General features: G+C 38.8%; 1 pseudogene; it reads right to left on the bottom strand.

Moving 5' to 3' along the window:
- LOC107145144 overlaps window positions 1-17,560 on the bottom strand; it is a 32,210-nt pseudogene extending 14,650 nt beyond the window's left edge.
- Window positions 17,561-19,990: the final 2,430 nt, after the last annotated feature.

Here is a 19,990-nt window from a genome sequence, read left to right as displayed (position 1 = left end):
CGCCCAGCCCCCAGGGCCCAAGCGGCTGCAGCCGCGGCTCTCCGGCCCCCCCTCCGGAGCACGGGTCCCCTCGCAGGGGGATGCAGAACAACCCCAGAGCAGGCTCTGCCCGAAGGTGCAGCGGCGAACAGGCGACCCAGGCGCTCAAGGCCGCGGTCCAGCCGTCAGAGGACAGGGCTCAGCAAGCAGCCCAGTTCCAACCTCTAGATGCGGCTGTCGGACAATGCAGACAGAGCAAGCAAGACAGCAAGCAGAAAGCAAATGGTGGCTCCCGCGGTGTGGATTTTCGGCACAGAAACCAAGGCCCAGCAAACAATCCCAATCCACAAACTCTCCCGGAATAAAAAATATTCAAAAAAAAAAAGCGGGGTGCACTGAGCTTTCTTTGCCTCGGGTACTTACAATCCACTGCTGATTACACATTCAGCTTCTCTGCCCGGAGCGAAGCGAAAGAGGAAGCAGATGGGAGCAAAGCGCCTGCGGCTCTACAATACCATTTCTTTTGGACATCCTCTTGGAATCACTTCTACATACATAAGCATGTTATTCCCTTTTTCCTGCGAGGCATACCATAAATTATATGTAGACATATCTGTTATTCCTTTCAAATAACACATTTCTTTGAAAGCTTTCAAATCAGTTCGTAGAGTTATACAGATCTTCCTAGCAACTTTCTCTTTTTTCTCCCTCTCCTTTCTTCCTTGTTTCATTCCCTCTTTATTTTAGACTTCTTTCTAAATGTGTTCCTTTCTCTCCTTCTCCTCCATATCTTCTTGTCTGCCATTTCACTTCCTCCTCCTTCCCTCTCCTTATTCTTCTCCTTCTTCTCATTTACCTTCTTCTTTGTCATCAACTTCTTTATTTATGATTTTGCAAATTTATAATATTCCATTGTTTGTCTGTGCCATAGTTTGTGAAACCTAACCCTGTTGTTTGAATTTAAGTTGGTTTTAATTTTGCTAACTTAGATGTAACTTGCAAGGATACTCTTGGTAAATATATCTTTGGTCATTTCAATAACAACTAAAAGATAAACAATCAAGACATAAATTTTATTTCTTTATCTTAAAAAGCAACAATTTAGAGCACATTATGTGCTTAGATGCCTAGTAAGAGTGAATATAAAAATTTAGGATTTAAAGGTTGGGATGAGAAGGGGAAGAGGCCCAGAAGGTGGGCTCTCGAATGCTTCTCCTCAGTGATGCCAGAGAGACTTTAGAATAAAACCTGTATGTCACATCTTCCCTATAACCTTCTTTGTTTTGTTTTTTTGTTTTTTACAGAAAGTGAATGATAAGCTGATGTCCCTAATGAAGTTATGTCATTGGAATAATGTGATCATAACTGTATCTTTAATATCCCAATAAACTAATCAGCATACAATTTATAGTTTCTGTACCTCTTTTCTATGTGTGGGTGAGCCTGAAATTTTAGAGTCTTAGGCATGATACCAGAACATCCAGGACCCCTTCTGATGGTTGTGTTCAACAAATCTCTCCTTATTCACAAACCACCTGTCACATGAAAGAGTTCCATTTTTTCCTTGCCTTCCAGGATTTTATGAGACAAATGAAATTTCTAAAATTGTTTTCAGAATATTTACTAATATTCTTATAATTTTAGGGGGAAAAGGAATAGAGACAAAAGTGAAGAAATTTCAGAGACACAGGAAACCTTAATATTTCCAAATAATCTTGCTTTCTTGGGAACTGAATGTGTTTCTAGCCTTCTTCTCCCTCAAATTCATTATCTTCCTTTTCCTTCATACCCTCCCCAGTAGGTAACCACCATTCTTTAGTAAAACCCGGCTGGATTCATAATGGAGATACTATGATGGATTTCAAAAGATGAGTAATTTGGTTCTTTCCAGCATTTTTTTCTTGCCAGCTCTGGACTCCCAGAAAGCTAACACAATAACCAAAATTGTGTCTAATAATGCTATACCAGGACATATCAGGATTAGGAGTATTATGAATTTCATGTAATTTCTGGAACACATATTAATAACATATATCTAATATTAATCAGATATATCTACATAATTCAAAGGTTAAACTAACCCTTCCCTCCATTCCTCGTTGTCCAATCTACTACACTTCTATTCTTTCCCTCAACACCCCACCCTTATGGTGAGTTAGCTTCTACCTATCAGAGAAAACATTTGGCCTTTGTTTTTTGGGAATTGGCTTAATTCACTTACGATAGTCTCCAGATCCATCCATTTGCTCATAAATGTCATAAAGTCACTCTTCTTTATGGCTGAGTAATATTCCAAGGTGTATATATACAATATTTTCTTTATCCATTCATCTATTAAATGGCAACTATGTTGGTTTCATAGCTTATTTATTGTGAATTGAGCTACTATAAACATTAAATGTGGCTGTGTCACTCCAGTATGCTGATTTGAACTCCTTTGGATATATAGGGAGGGGTGGGATAACTGGGTCAAATGGTGGTTCCATTCCAAGCAAGAGGCATCACAATACAAGATGTAAAATTATATTATGGATCTATAGTAACAAAGACAGCATGGTATTGGCGCCAAAAGAGGTAAGAAGACCATTGGAGCAAACTCACAAAAATACAGTTACCTTGGCTGGGATGGTGGCTCAGTGGTAGCACGCTCACCTAGCATGCACGAGGCACTAGGTTCGAGCCTCAGCATCATATAATTGTAAAATAAAGATATTGTGTCCCCCTAAAACTAAAAAATAAATATTTAAAAAATACAGCTACCTCATACTAGACAAAGTTGCCAATAATATACATTGGAGAAAAGATAACTTTTTCAACAAATGGTGTTGGGAAAACTGGAAATCCATATGTAGTAGAATGAAATTTGACTCCTATCTCTTAATGCTGCACAAAACTCAGCTCAAAATGGATCCAGGACCTAGGTATTAGACGAGAATCCCTGCACATACTAGAAGAAAAAGTAGGCCCAACACTCCAAAGTATTGGCACAAGACTACCTTAATAAGACCTCTAAAGCCCAAGAAGTAAAATCAATAATTGATAAATGGGGTGCCATCAAACAGAGTTGTTTTTCTTACCTCTTGTAATTTTTATGTATTACAGTTCTTAACTCCTAGTAACTTTAATTTTCTAAAGCATGTGTTGTGTAATAGTATAGTTATTTAATGTGGCACATAATGGTTCATTAGCATACAGAAAAGTCTTTAATTTTTTTGTAGTAAAAAGTCAAAAGTGGATAAATATATGTGTTATGGCTATGTTTTGTTATATTAGCTTATTTAGGAAAACAGAAACCATATTTTCATAAAAGTGACTGGAAGAGTTTGGAAGTCAATAACCGACATTACTAGAATCATTAATTCTGATTCAGGTGAGGGTTATGCAGGAAAGAAGAGCATATAGAGAAGCTTTAGTACATATTGGGATTATTTAAGAGGCTGTGATCAGAAGTTCAGTAGAAATGATATTAAAGGCCATTCTGATGAGGACCAAGACAGTAATAAGGAACTTATTATTGGAAGGTATAGTAAAGACCTTTCTTGCTAAAAAGTGACTATTAAAATACTAGGCTGAATGGTGTTCCTGCCCCACTGTTTTGTGGAAATCAGTACTTAAGATCTATTAACTTGGGTATTTGGCAGTAGAAATTTCTACCCAATGTGTTGTGGGTATAGCCATAGCTCTTCTCGACTGCTTATAGTAAACTTGGGAAGAGATAAACAGATTAAAGTTTTGCTTCAAAGGGAAGCAAAACTTTGAGAATTGGAAAAATCTCACACTGTGAAAGAAAGAATGAGAAAACATACTTGGCAGGGAACACCAGGAGTATGTCCAAGCAAATATTTAATAAAGAGATTTGTGTGGAGAGAAGCAAGGCCAATGCCCTTTATGGAGACAATCGGGTAATGACCATACAGGCCCTGGGAAGATTTCCAGTGACCATACTCCTATTTCAGGCCAGTCATTCCTTGGCACATGCACCACAAATACCCTGTTTGGACCCAACTCATTATTTTCTGGGCATCCACCAGTAATTGATCTGTTGGAATATGAAATAGTAATCATTTTCCATTCTGGGTAGATACACAGATGTGACTGTTTGGAATCCATTCCCACTTTACCCTGGCTCCATTTTTTTAAGTCATCCTCATGTTTCCTCACAAAATACCAGGATAATATTTCCTTGAAATGAAGAAAAAGTGAAGGGAAATTAGAAAAATATTGATTGCAAAGACAAAATTTTCTTCATGTTAAAAAAGATCAATGGGGGCCTTAAGACTATTTTTCTACTTAGAGGAAAAGTCCTGAGACAAGGTCTTAACAGAGACAGTATAAGGAATCCCAGCTCTGATGTGCTCTGGTTTGAGGTTATTATGACAGGGAGGAATGTATTCCATGTTGTATAAGAACAATGGATGAACATGCAACACTTACCTCTGACATAAACTAATAAGTGTGTAAGTAATAAATACAAGCATTGCTGTAATGGTTCCTGAAGTAAATATTATGGGAGCCAAAAGGAACTTCCAGATAGATTTGTGATACCTATCTCATTTGACAAGGTGAAGCTGGGTTTACACAAGACTATCCCAGTCAGTAGTAGAGCTAGAATAAGAATGCACAGCTTCTCATTTCTAAGTATGCACATCACTCTACAGGGTAAAGGATATTCAGAGAGAAAAACTTTCTGCATTTCAGTTGAACTGCTAAAATATTGACCCCCATCAGGCTGACTAGTTATATATGTGCAATGTAAAACCTAAAGCACCCACTAAAAAAAAATCTATGTAAAAAGATACACTTAAAAATACTCTAGAGGGCTGGGGATGTGGCTTAAGTGGTAACGCGCTCACCTGGCATGCGCGGGGCGCTGGGTTCGATCCTCAGCACCACATACAAACAAAAGATGTTGTGTCCGCCGAAAACTAAAAAAATAAAATATTAAAATTCTCTCATTCTCTCTCTCTCTCTCTCTCTCTCTCTCTCTCTCTCTTTAAATAAATAAATAAATAAAATAAAGATGTTGTGTCTACTGGAAAAAAAAAAAAAAAACTCTAGAGAAGCCAAAATGGATAGCAATGAGATATGTCCAAGAAACACAAAACACACAGGAAGGAAACAGAGGAAATAATAATTAATAAATCATGAAGTAAATTGGCAGAGTTCAAGCTAAATATACAAACAATTACATTAAAAATTGTCTAAAATAGTTGGAAATGGGGGTAAGGGTGATTCTAGATTATAGAAATATTAAAGATTACACCATTACCAAATTCTACACAATACTTATAATTGTGCATAAAATGGATAAATTTGTATTAATTATTATTTAATTTATTATCTTACATAAGATGTTGATATAAAACAATTAGTTTTACAAAAGTAGTAACACTTAGCTGCCCAGGATTCTTCGTCCTTTGCTGTTCCCTGTAACACCGGGCTGACTCAAGGGTTTTACTCCTCCTAGAATCTACACAATTTCTAAGGGACCCTAGTCAAACTCATGATTTTAAGTACCACTTAGACCAGGGCCAGTCCAAAGACTGGATGTCTCCAATCTGCAAATGTGGAACAAGCTCACCATATAATTGTAAGACTTCAGTTTGTCATTTACACCATGGCATGCATATACTGCAAAATACAAATGCATACCATGGTAACAAATTTTATATAAATTCATAAAATCTTCTTGCAAAATTCCTATTTAAACATTACCAATGTGTGAATAATTATCTCCATTCAACATAGAAACAAGTATGGTTAAGAGGCATAGGATCTTTCCTGTCTGTAGCTGCCTAAACATGTTCATATTCCAATTCCTAGAACTTGTAATTATATTAAATGACGTGATAAGGGGAAATTCAGATTACTGGTCATCTGACTTTCAAATAGAGACATTATCATGCATTACCCAAGTAGGACCACAACATGCTTTAATGTGGCAAAGGGAAGAAGTTTCAGGATCCAGTGAAATAATGTGAGAAGATCAACCATTGCTGTGCTTGAAGGTGGATGGGAGAAGCCAAGGAGTGAGTGAACTCCAGGCTGATACCTCCTAAAGCTCTAGGAGGGAACACAGCCTGTTGACAGGCACCTTACTTTGACACCAAGGAGGTTCATTTTTTATTTCTGAACAATAGAGTTGCATGATAATTGATTTGTGTCATTTAAAGCAACTCAATTTGTATTCATATGTTATACTAGTAATAAGAGAAATGTACTTTTATATGTCCAAGCCATTCTTTTCCATAACGCCTGTCAAGATATGGAGCCAGGGTGTAAAAAATCTAATGGTGAAGAATAGTTATTGTAGCAGTAATCCAAAACAATAAAACAATCCATTCTTTCATAAAATAAAAACAAATCTCAAAATGGAATCTAAAGGAACATTGAGGATACCTGCCCCTCCCTGATCTGTGCACAACTCCATTCACCCAACTGCTTCTCCTCAGCTATCTTATGTACATTGAGTTTTCTACAGTTATGCAGTCCTCCTAACTGTAATGGCAGGTTTGTTCTGTAGCTCAGGATCTTCTCAGCATGTGGTGAGAAACAGGATAGTGGATTTTCAGCCGGTGGAACGTTTGTGTCATTTATTTTAAAAATATGGGGAATAAAGCAAAGACAGAGAGAAATGAGGGCTTCCAGGGGGAAAGAAGAGAACTAATGCTGAAAAGATCAGCCACATTTTTTTCTCACTTGCCACTGTGACCTTGGAAATTAGCATGAATGCTGGGCACAGGAAAGAATAAGAGAATTTGGCTATTAGCAGGATAAGTAAAGAGAAAAGAGAAACAGTGAAATAAACAAATGAACACAAAACAAAACAAAACAAAAATAAAAACTCCAAAAGCTAAACTTTAAAAGGCAACACAAGGAGAAATGAAAAAAAAATTGAAATGCTAAAAAATTAAAAACACACACAGACACACATATATGTGTATATAAACCAATCATTACAGCAAGAACACACAATCAATCAATCAATCAATCAATAAAAGAAGGGAAAGATTCTTAATAAAAAGTAACAGAATCATCTCCACTGAGGTGGTCAAATAGTCAACGAGAATGGATGTTCATTGTCTATGCCCAAATGTCTTTTCTTACTGTTTCTTTTTGAGCTATGCACTCAGAGAGAGAAAGAAAGAGACAGACAGAGAGAAGGAGAGAGGGAGAGGGAGTGCAAGAGCAAGGGCTGGAGGTTGTTGACCCCTTCCTCTTTATGTTGCTCAATGAGCTGCCAGTTGGAGTGGCCTAAGATTGAAGCAGTTTGCAATGGCTCTCACCAGTGTAAGGTAGGATGGAAAGGGAAGTATTGTCATTTGGAGTTTTGTCTGGGCAGACCTAGTAAATGCACTTCCAGGGCCAGGATTCCATAGAGATGTATGCAAGAAGTTCTAGCCACTGGAGCTTAGGTCTAATCAGGCCTCAGGGACTTTGTTTAGTGACATCTGCTCTCGAGAGATTAGGTCAACACACCCCTAGGGCCTGGGACTTGCTATTCTCTGTCAGAAGTCTGAATCTCAGGAGCCTCCCAAGAATTCTACTTATGAGGTAGGGGAGCCAGCCCTCACACACTCTGCTGCCCACAAAAACAGCCTTCCCAGGCTTAGTCCCTGGGTGTATTCACCCCCACCTGTTCAGATTCGTGACCCCCTTCAACTGGTCACATGAGCTACCAGACCCAAAGGAGAAGCAATGTGGGCCCCCCTTCACTTTTACTACTTTAATCCCCTGGGTAAAATCTTCTCTGAGCCTGTGTAACTTACATTCTAATAGGTATACCCTAGGTGACATGGACAGTGTGGCAGTGTTTGCTATGATCTCCTGGTTCCGCAGCAGCTGCAGTGTGGCATCCTCAAAATGGCTCCTGCCTCGGCTCTCTGTGACCAGTTGAAAAACACAGAGCACTTTAAAAAAAAAAAAAAACTAGGGATTGAACTCAGGGCACTTAACCACTTAACCAAAAGAGCCACATCCCACATCCTCAGCATTTTTTTTGTGGGGGTGATCCTCCTGCTTCAGCCTCCTAAACCACTGGGATTACAGGCATGCACCACCACACACAGCTTCACACAAAGCACTTTTAAAGCACGAGTTCATACTAGTGACTGTCATGTTCTGCTACCTTTCCTATCCTCTACTATCCCCCCTCGGGCTAAAAATGGGAGTTCATAACCTACTTGAAGCAAAGTGTGAAAGATGATATATCAAGAACTATGTAATGTTTTGAACAACCAACAATAAAAATAAATAAATAAATAAATATAAAAAATAATAATAATAAATAAATAAATAAATAAAGCACGAGTTCACAGTATAACCTCTGAATCAGCTAAGTGCAGCCTGTTTCCTTATCACAAATTTTTCTGTACCAACTTTGTCCATCAGGTTTTTCTCTGTGTTCTCCTCCTCTGTGGTGAATCAGCACTGCTTCTTGATTCCAGTGTACTCTTTCTTCTTTGTTTAATGTGTCCAAATTTCTGTGTCTCTAAGATTCTCTGCCTAATATTGGATTTTAGGGAAATTCCTCTTTTAATCACCTTGCTGAGAAGCAGTACTCTTGCTACTTGAATCCTGAGCCACAGAGCAACTAGGAATGCAGCTTTCCTCTACCCTGCCAACTTGAATCTCCTCCAGAATGGCTATGCTTTGAAGAAAAAAATCACATAATGACCATTAAAGAGAAAATGAAAAGAACTCAGGCCTTTCCTGTGCCCACTCCTGTATATATCAGAATAAACAGCTGTGACATTACTACAAATAAGGAAGTGTGTTTTGAACATATGAATTAGAACTTCCAGGGAAATTACTCTTCTTTGTACAAAGCCAAATTGTTATGAAGAGTCTTTGTTTTCCATTTCTATTTGTGGAATTCCATCTCTGGCAGTGCCTTAGGAGAAGGAAAGTTATTGGGACATTTATTGGAATCCTATATTACCAGACCACTTGAACTATTAATACTAGATCTTTGTAGTGATATTCCTGGAAATTAATGGAATCCATTTCTTTACTTAATTGTGGGCCAAATAGGTTTCAGGTAATTGCTTCAGTCAGGTTATGACTACATTTGGAGACAGGACCTTTAAAAAAGCAATTAAGTTAAAATGAGGCTGTATTTGTTCTAATGTACTCTGACTGATGCCCTTATATAAAGAGGACATTTGTACACAGAGAGACAGTGGGGATACATGTGCACAGAGGAAAACCCACCCGAGGACACAGCATGAAGGTGCCCTTCTGGAAGCCTGAGAGAGAGGTCTAAGAAAAACCAAAACTTCTGCCAACTCAGTCTTGGACTTCTAACCCCTCACTCAGTGTGTAAGAAATGCATTTCTGCTCTGTATACCACCCAGTCTGTGATTTTTTTTCAACATTATTGAACTAACATGGGAGTGGGGCTGGGCAGGGGGCAAAAGGGTCTAGGATGTGGATATCAAAAATTCTTCTGGGGACAATCCAGGTTAATATACACTATATTAAGCAAGTGGATTGCTTGTGGCTTCAACACTTTATGGAGCCTCAACTGCACAATACAATCTTGTGCTGTGCTTCAACCCACACTGCCAAACCTCAGTCATCTCTTTCAGATCTCCAGTAACATCTGTTTGGTTGTGTCTGATGAGTCCGCTGGTGATATTTACTCTTTTATGAAAAGTTATCTCCTTCAGTCATTGATACTGATAACAATTATAGAAAGGGCTCAGCTGAGTGACATGTGGAAGAATCACATGCACTGTGCCATCACCCACCAGGCCAAGTACAAGGCTTGCTGCCAACAGGACCTCCACTTCCAGAATGCCCACAAAGGGTGAGCATGTCTACCTTATACTCATCTCTGCTTCTTCTCTCTTTCTTTCCTACCTGAATGTCAATCATCAGACACCTGGTAAGGATCACTGATCACTTGGTTCCCTTCTCATGTAGTATCTGCAGAAATCAGACAATAAAAAAATATATAAACTGTCATTGCAATAAACAGAGGAAACTTATAGGACCAATCAATGATTCTGTCTCTCACAAAGCCCACAGAACTGTTCATCTTTTGCAATGTCCACTGAATTTATATTCACCTTCAGAATACATTCGTAATTTTGCCAGGGACTAAAAATCACCAGCTTGGTCACCCTACAAGGGTGACATTATCTCTAGCAAATGCCATTATTTAGGAGACCTTCCTACAAAAATTCTCTGCACACCTGGAGAAAGGGCCAGAACAGATACTCATGTGCAAAACACAGGACCCAATGGTTCACACTGGACAAGGGGATCATCTTTACGATCATGGCCCTCCTTGATTTCACTCCTTCCTAAGTATCCTCAAATCACCACCATCCCAGCACTACACTGAGCAGTCACACAGACTTGGAAGAGAATGAAATGACATCTGGTTATACTGATTGTTTTAGATCTTCCATGAATAGGGTGAGCTAGTAACTAAAGGTATGACAGACTAAATAGCAGATGAGAAGAGGGCAAGCGATGCAGGTACCTGAACAAGACCCAGTGGAAACACAATGCTTTGTTACCAAATTTTAAGATAAAAAACAAACAAACAAAAAACATTGCTGTAATCTCAGTGACTTGGGATACTGAAGAAGGAGGATTGCAATTTTGAGACCAACCTCAGCAACTTGAGGCCCAAAGCAACTTAGTGAGAGACTTTCTCAAAATACAAAAATAAAAAGGGAGTTGGGGCTATAGCTCAGTGGCACAGAGCTTACCTAGCATGTGTAAGGCACTGGGTTTAATCCTCAGCACCACGTAAAAATAAACAAATAATGGCATTCTGTGTGTTTACAACTACAAAAAATAAATAAATGAATAAAAAGGACTGGGGATGTGGCTCATGTTAAGCACTGGGTTCAATTCCTGGTATAAAAGAGAGAGAAGGTGGAAAGGATGATGCTAGTGAAGAACAGAATAGACCTTGATTTAGAAGACTAAATAAAGGAATTCTCCCAAAATGCAAGGGCAGGGGGAGCCAGATACAAGAAGATAAATAAACATTGGGAGGATTGGTTCAGAATATAAAATATCAACAAATCAATTTGAGAAAGAGAGTGAGGGGGAATTATGTATCAGAATGTTTCAGATAAAGTTCTATGTTTAAATCCCTATCCAAGAAAACAGTGTAAGTACTGAGAATAAGACAGAATGGGACTGCAATGTAACTGATTTTGAAATGAGCGTCAGATTACCTTATTCAAGTGCATGGTGACAGCCAATGACTTATTAGTGTGATTTATTAACAATATTTCTTAGAAAAAATAATGCCCCAAACCAATCTTCTAGAATATTCCAAAAAAAGGAGAGGAAAATGGAAGAAGTAGAGATATGAAATACCATGTTTAATTCTAGGAAACATGTATTTGTGTTGCTATGTTATGAAAATCCCATGCCATGCCTGCTTGTGGCCACTTTTGCTTTAATAGCCACCATGGATATCAATATGAACATAATGTTATTAGTCTCTTATGCTCTGTAACACCAAGGACCTCCTGATTACAGCCATGTCCAAAGGATCCTGGTAAAGCTTTCTGAGCCTGAGGAAGCTGAGGCTCAAACTTCTTTCACTCTGTATGACTAGGAATACTATAACCCCACTTCATTATTGAGAATAAATGACTTCTGTGTCATCAGAGATATAAGCATAACAAGGTACATAAAAGATAGAGTTGAGACTATTATAACAGAGTTAATGTCCATTGTTATTTTGGGGTATAGGAATGTCATTGACAAAATACATATGTTTGTGCTATCTAATAGAGACAGAGAGAGAACAGGACAGTTTTATAGTCTCAACAAGCAGACTGAAACTCAAATAAAGATGGAACTTCAATTCTATCATGGGTGGTACCTTTTAGAATAGGGCAAGTACAATACTCCATGCACTTGTCCCCAAAATTACATTTTTTATAAGAATATTATGTAGTATCATCTAATTTATTTTAAAAATCCATGCATCACTAGTAAATTTTCCATTTTCATTTTTGAAATTGACAGTTTTCCTTTTTTAAAAAATTTAAGTGCAAAAATCAATTGTAAATTAACTTTCCTGTTTCTTTTTTCTTTCTTTCTTTCTTTTTATTTAGATGCTGTATTCTACCTTTCATGGTAGCCAGAAAACATTGAAGTGACCCAATTATTCACATAGCAAAAACAATATTGATTGACCCGATCGATGGTCTCTTTTCAAGTCTGCTTTATGGAACTGTTAATAAGAAATTTCATATTAGGCTTTTAAAATCCTATCTGGGCCATTACATACTGATAAATATAATGCACCAATAAAAAATATGAGAGAAAATCTTATCTAGGCTAGGAAGCCATGTAAATTAAGAATTTGCCATCACACTTTACCAGCAATACATATAGATTTGGGTAAATTATTTTTTTTTAATTCTCAAAATACTTTTAACTTTCCTGGGTCTTTCTTCTATAAGATTAACAAATTCTTAGAGCCAGATACCAGGCAGTCAAAGCTCTGGTAACACAATCAATTTTTCCATTGTTGACGGTCCAGAGTTGAGAAGAAAGGTAGACCTTAAGACTTGACTGCAGCACTTTAAATATGTCCCATTTTAAAGAGAATAAGTCTTTATGAAACTCATACAAATAACTGTGTCACCATAAAAGAAAGAGAACACCCACTAATACTTTCTAAATTTTATAGAGATAGGGTAAGCAATAAAAGTCAATGCTTCTGTTTTGTTCATAAAATATGTTACCAAATTACTGTAAGACATAGATAAATTTAAGAAAAACAGTTTTCTTAAATCCAGAAAATAACACATTAATGAACAAGCAGTTTTTTTAAGTCATAAAGAATTCATCATTCTTTTTTGTCAGTTTATTCAGCCCTCATAATTAATTCTTGCTCTGCTTGATGTTGGGTTAGTAATTTTATAAACCATTCAGTTTCTTCACAGGAAATTTATTAGAAATTCATAACCAGTCCAATTGTATGTATAGTCTTAAAATTATCAAAAACATATACTTGCAGGAGTTCTTCCTATAAATGACCTTGAAGATGAAACATTTTAAGATCATAATTGCTTGCAAAAGCTTTCAGGAAAGAATCAAACAATTAATTGCAAGTAACAAGACTTAGAAGTTCCTGGTTAGGGACCTGAAAGGAGCTCATCATAATGCAATTGACAAGGAAATTTGGTTATCTGTGTGGTATAAAACAGTTTAACATAGTAACTGATATGAGTGATAATATTATAACAGGTCATATTAGATTTTTAAGAATTTCAAACAACTTCTAAACATATCTATATAACTCAAAGAAAGTCAAACATTATTTCTCATTTGACAATGTTGCTCCTGCAAATTTAACACATCAAATAAATTTAATTAGTTTACAATCTTTCTTTTTATAAGGAGAGAGAATATATTCTTTGGGGATATATTTCAATAGCCCTGTGAAATCTACCCAAGTTACTGTGAGGAAAAACAACTGAATTTAAAATTTGATTTGGTGAAGTTATCTAAAATGTCACAAAGTTAAATGGGATCACATGGCACTGTGAAAAAATACAAAAGTAACAAAATATTTTAAAGGCAAATGAAACAAGTTACAGAGATTTAAGAAAAAATTTGCTGTTTTAATACTGAGAAATCTTACTTTTCTTAAGTAAGCAAGGACTCAATGAAATACCACAGGAAGCACAAGTAATATAAAACACAAATTTTTTGTTGCCTAGGCAAATTGCTTGAAAAATATAGAAAAACTCTACATTTTTTAGACCAATATTTCAAGAGAACTTTGTCATTTATAACAGAGAGAACACCAGCTTCTCGTTTTCTAGCAAAATACTTAGATATAGTGAATAAGAAAATGAATAACACTGTGCACACAGTGGAGTCACTATTGTATAAAACATTGTACACAGAACGAGAGGACAAAACAAAATGCCAATAGTGGTTATCCCTGGACAAATAGACTACAGAGGATGAGTGGTATTTTCTTTATACTTCTTTACATACTCAAATTTTCTGTGGTCCTGCTTATAAAGTATCAGAAAGGAATGATATTAACTTGGATATTAACACAAGGCAACTAAGCAATCTCCTCCCTCCTGAAATAAAGCCACTCTCAAAATGCAATTCCAGTAAACATTTATTGAGCTCACGTAAACGGGACATAGTCAAGAAATACTTCCCTCCCATCTGTACACAGTTCACTCCCTTTAGCCCTCAGTTCACTGCCTCAACTATTTCCCTCCAACTGGGTACTTCCCATGTTTCTTTAGTTTTCTACAATTGGGCAATATCCTGTACTATAGTGGTAAGCTTCTTCAAATGCTGAGAATCTTCTTAGAAAGTGTTCATGGCTCCAGCTCATGGAGAATATGCTTCATTTTCTAAACAAAAAAAGAAAGAAAGAAAATAAGTCTCAGGAGAGACAGAGAGAAACAAAAGAACTAGTTCTCAAAAGATCTGTCCCATATTTGCTTACTAGCCACTGTGACCTCGGGCATAGGACTAACTGAACATGGCACCTAGGTGAGAAGTTTATAAAACAAGACAGAGTGCCAGAGTCCCACTTCTCTAGTCTTTCCTGGAAAGATTTTCAAGATTAAAAAAAAAAAAAAAAAAAGAATCCCTCAAAGAGCAAGAAATCAGAAAAGAAGTAACAATCTTTGGCCTTGCCTGCTCTTCTAATCATGGGCTCTCCATATTAAACAGAATTAACATTTGATAGAAATAACCAATAATATTTCTTGTTCTTAAAAATAAAAACTGCAAGAAAATTTCTCCTTCTATTAAAAACAGAAGCTTCTTAGTTTGTGAGTAATTGCCATAGTCAGAAACCATCTCTTAAAAGGCAGGTGTTGAAACAGGTGGGATTCAGTATACTAGCAAAATTGACCAGATGCCCTCAGGCATGACACTCCTCCTTGCCTTGTAGTAAAACAGGAAAATTTTCCTGGTGTGTGTGGGTTTTCAGGTAAGAAGGGCTGTTGGACATTGTTAACTTATTAACTAACCACCATGGTTCGGGTAGTTAGAGTACAATGCTGAGCTATTGTTTTATTGCACAAATGGGGTCCATTTTAGGAAAAAGACAGTGTTAGAGCAAGAATTTAAAGCCAGACAACCATCCCCTTTAACAAGCCCGCAGTTTCTAGATTCCTCCAACTACTACCAGTAATTCCTGAATGCATTTAGTACAGTGTTAGAATACAGATCTCAGTAAATGTTAGGTATTATTTGTAGACATAAAAGCAAAATTACTTAGAAATCTTCTTTCATAGGTAAAGTCTAAGGCTCTTTTCCAGCAAAAATTCAGGTATCCCTCAAAACTATTGGGGTTTATTTGTGGGGGCAGAAAGCACTGAAATCCTATGATGCCTTCACTAAGTGGCAGATAGGGAAAAAAAGAAGGTGGATGGTGAGGAATGGGCAGAAAGGACCCCTGCTCAAATCATGAAGACTTTAGATCCCCCTTTCTCTTGTTCAGTCTAAAATGACATTTATACTTACAAAAATTTTCATTCGCAAAGATGTCGTACAGAAATACATCATAATCATCTGGAAAAGAAATGGTCATGATTAACCATATCCTGTCACCACATTTGTCAACCCCACAGAGACACCAAGGAGCTGCTCCTCTTTAGAGTAGCCAGAGGCTGATTCCAGAGATGGAGGCAGACAGCAGGGCTGGAGCCATGTTGATAGTTGACAAATTCCAACTACTCTGGTGAGAAAATGCTTACATTTTCCTCACATTTCAAAGAACTTTGACCAAATTTTACTTCAGAGATCAAAGCAGCAAAGGTACTTCAAACATAAGTTACCACAGGACATTCCTATGCAATGAAATACAAATAAGAAAAGGGATTCAGGGAGAAATTTCACAGGTTGAGTGACAGGAATCCTTACCTGGGGCCTCACTGGCTTCTTCCACAGGAGTGGCAGTGCCTGTTTCAAGGTCAGTGTAGAATTCTGGGAAAACCAAATGAAAGACAGGTGTGGTCATCCAGTACATGGAAAAAAAGCAGGCATTCTCAGGAATGCAGAAGATAGGGGTCCAGAAACACCTGAGTCCTCATTAAAGCAAGACTCTCACCTGAAGTCTGTGTGACATCCAGGTACGAGTCTGTGGTTGACTCTAGGTCTGTAGTCTGGTCTAGGTCAGCAATTGAATCTTGGACCTCGACCACCTCTCCATCAAGGGCTAACTCAGGGATCCATTCCGGTAGGTCAGTGGTTGATTCTAGAGGAGCCAAAAAGAAAACAGCAGTTCAAGTGCCTTCCTGTTAGAATGTCTCTGCCGCCTCCATGCCTGCCTGCTGCTGGCTAGACCTTTCCTCTGGGGAAAGTGTAGAATGTAAGGTGGCTACTGAAGCCTTGGTGGTCTCACATAAGTCTCCCTCCTGCCAAGGGTAAAAAGTTCTTGAGCCAGCTGCTGCCCAGGAGCTGATCAGCGCCCCCAGATACTGTTCTCTGAATGCACTGGTCAGACTGGCACAGAAGACTCCCCCTCTATCGTCCTTCCCAGAACCTTAAAGCTAAAAAAAAAAAAAAAAAAAAAAAAAATTCTGAGGGAAAATAGCTATTGCTAAGTACAAGCAAGAGTGTTATGGCCTCTAAACTAGGCAACTCCTAATGTGTTTTCATTTAATTAATGAACTATGTCTAGGGCTCAGTGTCCTGAATGGGGCTTGTTAACCATATAAGCATCATAGTCCAGTAGGTTTTTTGGGCAACAAGCTGGTCTCCTGAGGCTGCAGTGGAGACAAATGCGTAGTCACTGTGGCAGGTGTGGGCAGCTGCCCAAGAGGCCCAAATCACTAGTTCTCCACTGTCCTCACCTTGCTTTACCCCTCAGCCAAATGCAGGAAGAACCAAACCCAGCCTCCCGAAACAGAGCCACCAGAGAAGGAGCTGAGAGGAAGAGGGCCAGAAGAGTGACCATTTTAATGCAAATAAGCACACACTTCTCATCCTGAGAAATGGGCCTGAAAGCAGGAAGAAATGGACAAGAAAGTTTTGAGGTGAGAGATTCCCTTTCTCTCTGCTTAGGAAGACACCCATTTCTTTCCTTCCTCAACATGCTTCACATGTTCCTTTCCAGACCCACTGATTTCCACTGTCTGTGACCCAGCTGGCTGCTAAATCTTGCCAAAATTGATTGTACTCCACTATGAAATGAGGTTCCTGCCACAGAACTTTCAGAATAACGTCTAACACCCAACAGGGAAAGGCACCCAGGAAACCTCGGCACCTCTGATCACCCACCTCACCCCACCTGGCTCAGCCTCATTACCTTCCTGCGGTCAATTGGAATTCACAGACTAAATCATTACTTAGTCACTCAACTACCAGGGCCCAGAGCTCAGCCGCCCACCCATCCCCACCGAAGCCCCTAAGACAGAGTCCCTGTACATTTTGCCCAATTCCACTTTACAACTTCATTGGGGGATTTCTATCCCCCACACCCCCATCACACAGTGAGTTTAGTCGGGTTCCCCCAAAGACCTCTTACAGGGCACCTACCGGGAGGCAGTGTAGGGAAAGCCACAGCCAGGGCGCACAGAACCGGGAGGATCACCACCTTGCCGAGCATGGCGCTGGTATCACGCGGAGGGCAGAAGTCTGGCCAAGAGCGCACAGGAAGGCAAGTGGCTCAGGACAGTTGCGCTGGACTTTTATAGACCTTGTTGTCCCTGGCCTCTACTGGAGGCGTTCCCCAGGTGATTGGAGTGGAGGACCCCTCACCCAGTCGGGAGAATGCCCCTGAGGGAAGGCGGGAAAAGAAGTAGGAGGAGAGAGAAACAAGGAGGATGTTTGGAGAAATCACTGATAAGGTCTTTGTGAAATAGATTGTGTTGTCCCTCTTACCTTTTCCCTGGTTTATCTGCTTCTCTGAGGAGAAATTCCTGTTCCACCAGATGCCAGGTGACTCTTCTCCAGGCCCATGGGTGCAAGTTTGTCAGCCAAGCTGGAGCCACACACTGCTTTACTTTTGCTCCCAAAAGTCTGCTTCGCTGAGAATGTGGAACCAGGTTTCAGAGCAAGTATCCAGATGAGTTGAGAAGTTTTAGTTCAACCAAGCCTTTGGTTTTCACAAAAGACTCTTTGAGTCGGCTGCCTACTTTGACTATTAGAGTCAAACATTTACCAACAATATCCTAATCCTTGGCAAGGTCCTGAAAAAGCACGGTGAATGATAACTATTACTACTAGACTAATAGCAATATCCAAAATAGGATTTCAGAGAAGATACTATCTCATTTGATTCTCAACATGAACCTATACAGTAGAAATTATCATCCCCGTTTTTCTGTGTAGATACTTAAAGCTGAGAGATTGAAGGACATGGTATTCACCAAATATATTAACTCTCTGCAGTAGTGTCATAAATATGGAGTACTTTTTGGCCCCTTATAGTGAATTTGTCAGTCCTCTTGGGTCAATACTAAGCTGAGGGCTATCTTTGGTTGTAGCACAGACTTTAACCCATGGAAGAAATGGGAAATAGGCATAAGAAGAGTAAGGGACCAGCTCATGTATGTGAGCCTCATTGCTTAATTAAAAGTCGCCACCTGTACCTGAAAAGAAGCTCTTCAACTGATATGCAAGATTCCATCACATAGTCCCCCTGAGGTCTTTAGGTTTCACTTTTCTTTACTTAGAAGTTCACAACTAATCAATGATTGTCAGAAACCTCAAGGCTGGTGTTATCATTGAATCTTCTCAAAAATTATAAAAATAAGAGCTAATATTGATGAAATATTTATATGCTATAGGTATATATCACTTTATCCTAATGACAACCCTAAAGTGATCTCATTATCCTCCATCTATAGATAAGCAAATCATGGTCCAGAGAGGTTAGTTAACTTAGGAAAAGCCACACAATAAATGTTACAAAGTCAGGAAGCAAACACACCTGCGTCTGAAGTTAGAGCCTATATTCTCAACCATTCTACTACTTGCTCCCACACCTCTCTGCCCCAGACATATTGATCTCTCTGATCTTCTGCTTGCTGTTTTTCTCCTGTGAAAAGGAGCATTACAAGAGACTTCATCCTAATGAAGGGAAGATACACTCACACACTGGAGAACACTTTGAGACTGAATGAGAAGGCCTCACCAAGGAAATAGTAAGGAGCTTGGGAAGCAAGAAACCTGTGAAGAAATTGCAGGTAAATAAATCAGTAAACAATAGGACTCAAAGGAGATAGTGAGGCAATGAGTCACAGGCTAGTGAAAAAAGAGGACATCTTCCCTGCATTGGGTTTAAGGTGAAAATATTTCCTGCCATGAAAATGTGCAAGAATCAACTTTCACATGTGCTAGTTAAAAAGGAACCAAAGGGCAAAGTGACCTCCCCCCTCTAGCAGCTTTGTCTTGCTCCCAACAGCCTACAATCAAGAAGCCTGCTTATAACATCCTTCCACAGGTCATGGCGCCATGTTCTCCCTCAGGTTCTACTGCCATGGGCAAGAGTGTCCATCTGATGACCACTGTGTTGCAATGGGGCACGTGTTACTTTCCAGTCCTGGGGACAGAAATGTGCTGCTTTCCTGCCCCCAAGCATCCGTGGGTAATTGACACTGAGGATCCCAGAGAGAAGCCAAGCCTCTGCCAGGTGACAGCCAAGGAAATTGTAAAGTTATAACTGTAGGGATTTTATTAGAAGAGATCATGGCTCCATTATTATATTCATATAATACTTTCACTTTCTTGGCTTCTAATATGTGCTCCCAAATGTTATAGAATCATGTCATCTCAAGGTCTGAAGGTCTCTTCAAAAGCATCCAACTCAGTCAGACATCCTGGGTCTTATATTAACTAGAAGAGCATTTTTCCTCATGTGACATGTCCACTCCTCTGTCATCCCCAGCAGTGGGAGACTCAATGCCTTGAGAATAGTTTGTCTTTAAACAATTGTTCCCTCCAGTGACTGAATATAACTTTAGCCCACCAATTCCAGTTCTATTCTTGGGGAAGAATGGGAACAATTGGCTGAATATGTATATGTAATTTCACA

Source organism: Marmota marmota, unplaced genomic scaffold (genome assembly GCF_001458135.2).
Source record: "Marmota marmota marmota unplaced genomic scaffold, marMar, whole genome shotgun sequence".
NCBI lineage: Eukaryota > Metazoa > Chordata > Mammalia > Rodentia > Sciuridae > Marmota > Marmota marmota.
Note: the sequence above shows the minus strand (reverse complement) of the source record. Positions and strands in the feature narration are given on the sequence as shown.